An 8754-nucleotide genomic window follows, 5' to 3' on the forward strand; every position below is an offset into this window, starting at 1 on the left:
GTTTCCAGCAGCAATTCACAAAGGCTGATGAAGTCCACTGGTCCTGGGACTTCGGCCAGGGGGCAAGCTCTCTTCCAAGCCCTTGGAGATCTTGGCACAAGTGAAAGAAAAGTCCAAAGTTCTTTCTCCTCTCTTTGGTGGTCAGGCAACCACTGCAGGCCAATCCCCCAAGCAGCGCTTCAGCTTGGGAATAGTCTCTCCTCAGTTTCTTCAGGTTCCTTCTCCTCAGCAGAGTTTTCGTCTTGTCCGTTCCAGGAGTGATCTAATTTCATGGGCTCAGGGTCCCAATACTCATACCCCAAAGTCCTTTGTCCTCTGAGGGGAGAGGGGCCTGTGCCCAGTCCAACCCAGTTCCTGAGCACTCTGTTTACCAGACTGCTCCTTTCCTTTCACCATGCAGGGCAGGAACATCAGACGCCCCACAGGAGGTGGAGCCAGCATTGTGGAAGGCAAGTACAGTCTAGGAGTACTTTGTTTGAAGTCTTCCTTCTCTTCTTTCAGTGTGCAGGGAAGAGACATCAGACACACCACAGGGGGTGGAGCCAGCATGGTAGAGGGAAGGCCCAGCCCTATTCAGGTCCCAGGTGCAACCCCTCCCTCCCATCTAGATGCATATCTCCCTATTCACCACCGGGCAACTCCAGCTTGTCTCCTGGAATTCCCCAGTCCTGTCACACGTAAACCCAGACAAGGAATACACAACCTAGCAGAGGCGGGCTCAAATGGTTAGGCAAGCAAATACCTACTTTCTAAAAGTGGTATTTGCAAACACAGAATATTAAAATAAACTTTACAATATATGTATTTTATTATTCTGAGTCCAGGCATACTAAACACGAATTTCTACCATGTTCTCTCGGTCTGTTAGGATTATAGAATATAACAGTTCTAACAGCCCATTCTGGCCTATGGAGAACAGGTAGCCTTGCAGTAGTGAAAAACAAAAATGGCTGTAATTCACTATTAGGACATGCCGCACACATCAGGGCTTGTCCTATCTTATACTTACAATGCACCGTGCCCATGGGCCTACCATAGGGGCGACTAAATTGAAGACAAGGGAAGGTTTAGAGACTGGAAAGTGGGTGCACTTGCCCAGTCAGCATGACAGTACCAGACTGCACGCAGGTTCTGCAATGGCAGACCTTAGATACATTTTACAAGGTTGCTTCTGTGGATGGCACAACCAGTACTGCAAGCCCACTTGCAGCATTTGGATCATACGCCCTGGGAACACTCAGTGCACTGTACTAGGGTCTGTCAGTAAACAAAAACATCCAATCAGGGAACCACTAATCAATACATACATTTACAGTAGGGAACACTTGCACTGTGGCACTGGACAGCAGTGGCACAGTGCCCAAAGCATCTATTACCAGAAAAATACATGAGGCAACAGCGAAAAATGGAAGGGAGACTCACGCCAATGTTGCCAGGTCTAACGCGTGTTCCCTGCAGCGAAATGTTGGGAGAACTACCCTAACTCTCATCACTAAGGCGGAAAAATCTGGACAGACCATCAGTGTTGGCGTGTTCTGTACCAGGGTGGTGTTCCACCGTAAAGTCCATACCCTGTAGGGAGATGGACCACCTCAACAGCTTTGAATTCTCACCCCTCATTTGCATCAACCATCTGAGGGGCCTGTGGTCTGTCTGAACCCGGAAGTGAGTACCAAACAGGTATGGACTCTGCTTCTTCAGTGCCCAGACCACAGCAAATGCCTCACGCTCAATAGCACTCCACCTCTGTTCCCGTGGAAGTACCCTCCATCTGATGAAGGCTACAGGTTGATCTAGGCCCTCCTCATTCATCTGTGACAGAACAGCCCCCACACCATGCTCTGAAGCATCTGTCTGAACGATAAACTCTTTGGAAAAGTTGGGTGCCAGGAGCAGGGCGCTGTGCACATGGCAGCTTTCAGGGCCTCAAAAGCTTTCTGACAGGTGTCAGTCCAAATCACTTTCTTTGGCTGCTTCTTGGAAGTCAGCTCTGTCAAGGGTGCAACCATGTTGCCATACCCCTTGACAAACCTCCTGTAGTACCCTGTGAGTCCTAAAAAGGCTCTCACCTCTGTCTGGGGGTTGGGGGGTTCCCAAGCCAGGATGGTTTCAATCTTTGGTTGTAGGGGCACCACCTGGCTGCTCCCAACTTGGTGTCCCAAGTACACCACAGAACCCTGCCCGATCTGGCACTTACTCACCTTGATCGTGAGGCCTGCTCTCCGCAGGGCCAACAACACTTCCCAGAGGTGGCGCAGATGTTCTTCCCAAGTGACACTGAACACTGCAATGTCATCCAGGTAGGCGGCACTGAACTCATCCAGTCCAACCAACACCTGGTTGACCAACCTCGGAAAGGTGGCAGGGGCATTCTTCATCCCAAAAGGCATAACCTTGAACTGGAAATGCCCATCTGGTGTGGAGAATGCTGACCTCTCCTTTGCCCCATCAGTCAAGGCAATCTGCCAGTACCCAGACATCAAGTCAAAGGTGCTGAGGTACTGAGCAGCCCCTAGCCGATCAATGAGCTCATCAGCTCGGGGGATGGGGTGCGCGTCGCGCTTCGTGACCGAATTGAGACTTCGGTAGTCCACACAGAACCGGAGTTCGGGTGTGGCACCCGGCGCTGCACCCTTCGGGACCAAGACCACTGGGCTGGCCCAAGGACTCAATCACCCCTAGGGCAAGCATCTTTGAGACCTCCTCTTTGATGCAAGCCCTCACCCTGTAAGTTACCCTGTACGAATTGTGCTTCACAGGCAAGCTGTCTCCTGTATCCACATCATGGACACACCAATCTGTGATACTAGGAACCAGGGAGAACAGATCAGAAAACTGTCCCAGCAACTGGTGGCAGTCATTCTGTTGCTCAGGGGTAAGGGTGGAAGAGAGGTTAACACCAGCCACTGACCCATCTTGCTCTGTGGCCGCCAGGAGGTCAGGAAAAGGCTCAGTCTCCTCCTCTGTTGGACTTGGCCCTTCTGGCAGGTTCACCCCTGAACTTTTTGCCTTTTAATGTTACATAATTATAGTGATTTCTGGTCTTTGCGCACTTTGACACTGTGTCCCAGTGTAAAATGCATGCGCTCTCTGAGTGCGTGTGGTGAGACTGGCCTGCCCTCCCATAGCAATGCATGGGGAATATGTGTGTCCATGGTAGTTCCTGATGTGTGGGGAGTGCAGGGTTGAGTTTGGAAGGTGCGGACTTGTGAGATTGAATGCTGCGCGATGATATGTGCAGATGTAATGTGTCTAGTGTGGAAGTGCCACTTCTAGAAGTTGGCATGTCTGTGCAGTGAATGTGAATTTACTGTCTGGCTTGTGATTGGCTGTAGCTGGCTGGTGTGCCTGGCTCCAGGGGTCAGGATGGGTCTGCCTCGGTGATGAATGGAGAGATCTGCATGTTGATGGGTGGGAGGAGTGCACCTGGGACCTGAATAGGGCTGGGCCTTCCCTCCACAATGCTGGCTCCACCCCCTGTGGTGTGTCTTTTGTCCCTTTCCCATCCTGTGAATAGGCAGAGGGACTGAGCAAAACAAAGTGCTCAAGAACCAGTTGCATCTGGTTCGCCCCTTGCCTGCACCTTCGACAACAAAGGATTTCTGTGTATAAAAGAGGGGCTGTGACCCTATGAAAATGTTCTTGTTTCCTGACTTGAATCAACCAGGGGCGTGCTGCTGGTGGGGCCCAGGAGGGACTGCCATGGGGGCTGCCTGCCTGCTGGAGGGCCCTGTGTGCTGGCCCCTGGGTCCTGCCCTGCCCCTGGATGCCTGGAGTTCTTTCTGATCTTAACAGGAGGGGGCTTGCTGCTGGTGGGGCCCAGGAGGGACCGCCAAGGGGGCTGTCTCCTTGCTGGAGTGCCCTGTGTGCTGGCCCCTGGGCCCAACATTGCCCCTCCTGATGTCCAAGACCTTGTTGGACCTTTTTTCCTCCTTTGCCTTGGCCCAGTGCTGTGGCTGCCTCTAGCGCCTGGAAGCGCTACCTTTCATTTGCCCAGCTGAGAAGGAGTGCGTGGGCTTGGAGCGCTGTGCTGCCCTGTTGTCTTGGGGGAATCCCCGGCGTGGGGATCCCCCGAAATGGTTCCACTGCGGGTGCCCACCCCGCTTATTTAATTATTTTTATTACGGGTACCCACCCCATTTATAGGAGCCTTAACGGGTGCCCACCCCGCTTCTACTTTTTGTTTGCATACCGAGGGTGCATACCCCTCGTTTTACTGCCGCAAAGTCACCGCCGCGGCCGGTCCGAGAACAGGAAGTCAGGCACCGTAGTGCCTGACAGTGGGCGGGACTTCCGTTTTGGAAGGGAAGTGTTGCCCGCCGCCGTGCTGGGATTGGAGGAAGTCCTGGGTGAAGCGAAGAGGCGGCCGCTGAAGGCAGCGTGGGGCTCCCAGGATGGACAGGGAAGCCCCGCGCCATAGGTGGAGTGTTGCCGCCATAGTTCCCCAGCGAGGAAGAGACCAGAGGAGGCCGACGCCAGAGGGAGAGGGAATCCCCGAGGAGCGGGGGCTCTCCCATGCATGCCGCGAGCCCAGAGTCCCGCCGGAGAGGAAAAGAAGCCCGGTGAGTGAGGACGGGCTGGGTGGAGCTCTGGGCATGTTGTGGTGCCTTGTGAGGCACAGTACCTTGGCCATTCTTGAGCGGCCCCCGCCTGATAGGGGGTCGATCCACCAAAGGGGGCATATTATTGTTTGGAGAGCCCCGAGTGGCTCCAACGACGTGGCCAGTTTTGTTTAGAGAGCCTAAGTGGCTGCCCGCCCGCATCATTATTTTTAGGAGCCAGTGCGCTCCATGAAGCCCAGGTCCCTACCAGCAGTTTTGGCCCCATTGCCTCCAGCGCCGGAGGGGCTCCTAGGAGGCCCAGTTATTTTAAAGCACCATTGTTGGACCTGCGATGGGCAAGCCCAGCACAAAGGAGGGTAGCTTGGCTCAAATGTCAAAGCAGTGAAGGCTGTAGTGCTAAGCCGGCTCTGACCCAATAATAACCCCCTGCACAGTCACACTAAAAAGAATGACACCACACCACTGCTGTAGAAAAATACGATTCATTTATGTAAAAGTTCTCTGCTTGTGAATAGGGATCAATTGGAAAGCACAGTTACATTTCACTTTTCACAAAACTCTGGGATTCAGGTTAAGAATAAATACAGGGAATAAATACAATACATAGGAATTCAGGAATACTGGTATTGCATAAATATTGAGAATAGCTCTGTTCAATAAATAGATTAAATCGCAGGCTCAACTGTCACCATTACATGAATTAAATACCACTTGTACATAGCGCATTACTTTCTAGTTCATTTAGTCTTCAAAGCCACATTTCCATTTTAATAACACTGCCACCAATTAGAGAAAGTCATGCAGTTGACTCTGGTAAGTAACACACTTTTAGTAAATGGTTGTTTACAGTACTTGTGGAGTTCTGAGGACTGCCTGCGTTCACACGGTGAGCGGGGACTCCTTTTAGTTCACTCGGGAACTATGCGCGTATGACTGGAAAAACAAGGAAATTCAGTAAGTCCTTCATTCGGCCCTACGCGGCCACCGGGGAAGGATGTCCGCTGCCGGTGGGGGTTGACTCGAGCCTGCAGTGCTACTGCGGGCTCCTAGGCGGCTCAGTTCGACGTCGCTGGACGGACGAACGGCCGCACACAGGGGTTCTTCCCTTCAGCGCTCACTTAACTCAATGTCGGACACAGTTCCACTTTACCACGGCGCACCAACAGGGGAATCAGATTTCCTCACAACGGCTGGATCGATTAGCGATTCAGTCGGGCACAGTATTCTCCTACGCCAGCATCAGGGAATTCACGGGCTCCCGGGACCTCCCTCCAACTTCCTCACACGGGGGCTGGTCCCACCCACGGCAACAGTTTCCCGGGTCTCGGAAAGGGCAGGGACGCAGATCCCGCCCAGTAAAGGCCGGCCTCTCCCGCCCCGGCGCACCACCTCACCTTCTCACTTTGGGCACCAACCAGGAAGCGCGCAACGCCGGTGGGGCTCGGAGACGTCCGAGTCCCCCGCGCTTGGCGCTACACGTGAAGGGGGCACAGGATGAGGTCACGGTCACGGCGATCGGGCACACGCCTCGCGACCCGACTTCTTCCTCAGTCTGACGCCACCGGGGTGGGCGGGGAGGCACACAAACTCGGCCACAGTCTTCTGGGGCACAGAGGTGCTAGCTGGGCAGGCGCTGTAGGCGCAAGGGTTCAAAATTACGCCTGACTGGAACGCCAGTCAGTATCCACAATATTAACCCTTGCCACACTACTGCCTGTACTCTCAGCCACCTCCAGGGTAAGCAGGGCAGGTGTCTTCTCTGGTGTCAAGTCAGGAATAGGGGTCACACCTCTTCAGCAGCTATCAGCATCTAGGTGTAGTAGTCTAATCAACTCCCCTCTCTCTTCAATAAAATGGCCGCCAGGGTCTGGGCTTTATATAGCCAGAGCCCTGAGGTACTGTCACCAGCCAGAAGGTTCTAGAACCTTCCCTGGCTGTGTCAATGGGTTGACACATTCTGAGGTGTCTTATGGTCACTCACAGCCACCGTACTGGGGCTCTGGAGCGGCCATTTTGTGTACCTGAAGAAATCTTAAGAATTCCTGTCAGGAAAGCGCGATAACCACAAAGGGCGCCAAAACCTCAGAAGGTCAGGGTTCAAGGAGGCTCCAATGGGAGTCACTCTCATGAGGAAAATATGTGTCCACCATTTTAAGGTTAAACACACACAGGTTGCCAACCTCAGTTTTAATGGCCAAAGGTTTCTCCAGGCGCCTTGTACACAGGGGCCAGAAACCTTGTGAGCAACTGGGTGTCAAGGAACACCTAGCCCCATGAAACAACACACAAAAAGGTCGTGGTAGACAAATGAAAAGCGACAAATTTTGGGAGGTACAGGGGAACAAAAGAAATTACAGTGGTGAGGGGACTCTCAGAAGCAGACGGGTCCAACACGCGTCCCCCCCAGCTGAAAGTGGGGAGAGCTACCCAACCCCTTGGGAGTTCTCAACACTAAGGCGGAAATACCTGGAGAGACCGTCTGCATTGGCGTGGTCAACTCCGGGCCGATGTTCCACCCGAAAGTCCATTCCCTGTAGGGAGATAGACCACCTCAACAGTTTGGGGTTTTCCCCCTTCATCTGCATGAGCCAGCGAAGGGGTCGGTGGTCCGTCTGAACAGGGAAGTGTGAACCAAACAGGTATGGTCGCAGCTTCTTCAGTGCCCAGACCACCGCAAAGGCTTCCCGCTCAATGGTACTCCACCTCTGTTCCCGGGGAAGCAGTTTCAGTGACAGAAAGACCACGGGTTGATCCAGACCCTCTTCATTGAGTTGCGATAGCACCGCCCCAATGCCAATATCGGATGCATCTGTCTGGACAATGAACTCTTTCGAAACATCTGGAGCCTTCAGGACTGGAGCTTTACACAATGCTTGTTTCAGAGTGTCGAAGGCTCGCTGGCAAGCCTCCGTCCAGATGACTCTCCTGGGTTGCTTTTTGGCCGTGAGTTCTGTAAGGGGTGCCACAATAGTGCCATACCCCTTCACGAACCGTCTGTAGTAACCTGTGAGGCCCAGAAAGGCTCGGACCTCAGTCTGGGTCTTGGGGGGTTTCCAGGCCATGATTGCCTCAATCTTCGCCTGAAGGGGCTGCACCGTTCCCCGGCCCACCAAGTGACCTAAGTACACTACCGACCCCTGTCCAATCTGACATTTGCTGGCCTTGATCGTCAAGCCAGCCTGTTCCAGGGCCTGGAGAATGGCTTGCAAGTGATCCTCCCAACTGCTACTGAAAACAGCTATGTCATCCAAGTAAGCAGCAGAGAATGACTCCATCCCGGTGAGGATCGTGTTCACCAGCCGATGGAAAGTGGCAGGAGCGTTCTTGAGCCCGAAAGGCATAACGCAGAACTGTAAGTGTCCATCAGGTGTGGAGAAGGCTGACCTTTCCTTGGCTCCATCAGTCATGGGAATCTGCCAGTACCCTGCAGTCAGGTCAATGGTACTGAGATATTGGGCAGCTCCCACCCGGTCAATCAATTCATCCGCCCGAGGGATCGGATGAGCATCGGTTTTCGTTACCGAATTGAGTCCTCGGTAATCCACACAGAATCGTAATTCTGGTGTGGTGCCAGGTGGGGCAGCTTTGGGTACCAAAACCACCGGGCTGGACCAAGGGCTGCTTGAAGGTTCAATGACTCCTAGCTCCAGCATCTTAGCTACCTCGCTTCGGATACTGGCCTTCACCTTGTCAGACAGCCGGTAAGACAGCCGGTAAGACTTTGACTTCACAGGTGGGCTGTCTCCTGTGTCCACGTCGTGGGTACACAGATGGGTCTTACCCGGGACAAGGGAGAACAGCGGAGCGAATGTCCCCAGGACCTGGCGACATTCCCCCTGCTGCTCAGGAGTCAGGGATGGTGAGAGTTTTACTCCCTCCACTGACCCATCCTTTTCTTGAGACGCAAAGAGGTCGGGGAGAGGCTCAGTGTCCTCTTCCTCCGATCCGTCAGTCACCATCATCAGCATGACTTTGGGCCTCTCATAGTGGGGCTTGAGGTGATTGGCATGTAACACCCGATGCGGATGCCGAGGGGTCCTTACGTCCACCAAATAGGAAGACTTGCCCATCTTCTCCAATACCTCATAGGGGCCTGTCCAACGGTCCTGGAGAGCACTCAGCTCCCCCGGCTCCATCACCCACACCTTCTGTCGAGGCTCCAACTCCACTGGGTGAGCATTGTGGTCATACC

Source organism: Lissotriton helveticus, chromosome 4_1, assembly GCF_964261635.1.
Source record: "Lissotriton helveticus chromosome 4_1, aLisHel1.1, whole genome shotgun sequence".
In the NCBI taxonomy this organism is placed as follows: domain Eukaryota; kingdom Metazoa; phylum Chordata; class Amphibia; order Caudata; family Salamandridae; genus Lissotriton; species Lissotriton helveticus.